Source organism: Larimichthys crocea, chromosome XIII, assembly GCF_000972845.2.
Source record: "Larimichthys crocea isolate SSNF chromosome XIII, L_crocea_2.0, whole genome shotgun sequence".
NCBI lineage: Eukaryota > Metazoa > Chordata > Actinopteri > Sciaenidae > Larimichthys > Larimichthys crocea.
In genome coordinates, this window is record NC_040023.1 from 18,063,361 (window position 1) to 18,065,845 (window position 2,485).

A 2,485-nucleotide genomic window follows, 5' to 3' on the forward strand; every position below is an offset into this window, starting at 1 on the left:
GAATTTTAAATAAAACAAGACCAATCATCTAATGCACAAATCCGCCGTGCCAGTTAATAAAAATTTTAAAAAAGGATGTTTCTAGACAAACACAAAGTAAACACAAATCGTTAGTCTGGACTTGCACAATATTTTAAAAATAAATAATAAGTCAGAAATACAACAACCCATGCTTCCTTAAAAGTTAAAAGACCGTCAATGAGGTTAAGAGTTTATAACACAGGCCTACAGATTTAAGTCGGCATAAAAATGTCTCCAAAGGTGGCTTTACACTGAAATACAACATCGGCCACCTCCATTTTCCTATAAGTCTGGAGCCATAAAGTCTAGAAATGAGAGCTACAGTTTATGTACAGCCATTTTATATGGCGTCAAACCTGCTGCAGTCTAGTCTCAATGAATGATAATAATCATTAACCCTATTGGATATTTCCTGTGATGTTTCAGTGTGCGCTGCGGGTGTGCTGTTCTTATATTATTATTGCCATAAAACTTGTTTTTTTCATTCATTCAATTAGTTTTTTGTTAGAAATGTTAGAAACTTCACGAGAAGCCTGACTGTTTTGTGTTAAAAGTGTCTCTCTGTTTGTGTCTGCGCGCACACACACACACACAAGCACTCAACTCAACAATGACACACGCAGGGACACACACAAAGTTGCAACAAGCTGCAGTCTTAATGTCAAAAGACAACAAATAGTCTTTGGGATAATTCAAGCTCTAATTATCACGTTTACAATGTTTACATCACGACTACACGACATCAATCAGATTTAGTATTCATAAAATGAAGAATAATTTACGTTTTAAACTGTATGGAGATTATAAAAGTTAGTGAGCCACAAATTGTTTGGAATACAGGCCCTTGTGACCTTATCTTTTAGTGCGCATTAGTCACTCCAGGCCTGTAACGTCTGCAAAACTGCAACCTGAGAACCTGCTTTAAATTTGATGTGAAAAAAAAAAGAAAGAAACAAACATCCTGCACTATTTGCTCCAGGTAATTTTGCCAGCAATGCGTTCATCATCATAACATCTGCAGCTTAGATGAAAACATAACGTCTCGGTGCTTCTTTTTTTTAAGGTGGAGATAAACTAGAAAAATAGACCCACTTCCTCAAATCGCATTAATAAACCTCCCCTGCAGTCATAAAATGCACATGGCAATATTTCTGTGCCTACCTTAACAATGAAATCCTGAGGTGGTGACATATTTTAAAGCAGCTGAGCCGTTGACTCAAACTTCTTTCATATCTCAATTCACGGCAATGACATTGATCTGAGGAGCGCCACCCAGTGGACGAAGACGGCAGGCCTTACACTGCAACACAACACAAAGGCAGAATATTCCTACCACGGTAAGATGCTGAAACAAATGACGCCGGAAAGGTCCGTGGACACAAGCTTTCAATGCTCCCAGCCGTTGTTTTTCAGCCCCTTAGTCACAGTTAATAACCTTGGTCTCAGACGCTTTATTGCACTACACTCCAAATGCTCCAGACGAATCCGCGTTTTATGGCCAAGTTACTGGAGCAACTGGGAGGATGTGCAGCAATCAAAGCGGAATTCCTGGGAGCCTCACAGGATGCACGGTATAAGGAGGGCATCATGGCCCTTATTAGCTTATGGCAGGCCATTCAAGTTGTTTTCAGGGGTCTGGTGGTGGATATAAAGCCACCTGAACCCTATCTTTTTCTTTTTTTTTAATGTGCTCGAGCCTCATTCTACCTTTCCTTTGCAGGTTAACACAACTATTCATGGCCTAGATTCATAGTATGTTTATTTAATATCAAACAAATGTAGGATCTTTGGTTTAAACCACTCCAGATAATAAATAAATGAAAAGAGAGTGATGATTGTAATGGTGATCTGGAGTTCATCCACCTCTTTATTTACTCTCCCCCCCAGTGTCACTGGCTGATGGGTCAACACAGGCTGATTTTTTTTAGAGGATGAAGTGAATATTGTCTTTGATGAGAACAAAATCACGCAAATAGATTGATCTTCCTTGCAAAGAGGCGGCCTAATACATCTGTATGCATTCAAACAAGTGTCAAGATTGTTTTAGTTTAAGTCCAACAGGCATGTAAGGTCAAAAATCAGCTTTTCCACATCGTCCCAGAAATGAATGAACCCTTTGTAATGGATATCAAATAATAACTGCAGCGGATCATATTTCCAGCCATGAGGGAATAAAAAGCATCAGACCTACACATCATACACCTGATACGATCCACGTGCTGGCATATAAGATAAAAATTGAGATTATGTTTCATTTTGGGGGGTTGTTCTTTTATCAGCGGTTTGCCTTCTTGAATAATTCAACTTTACGGCCAAGAGCTCAACAAAGCGCTTGTAGCCTGGCGCAGATGTTTAATATGTCTGAAGATTTAAGACTTAAAATGCATGAAATGAATAAACTGGTATCAGATTTTAACTCTCATTCTCTGACATTGACTTTTTTTTTTTTTTTTTTTTAGGGCAT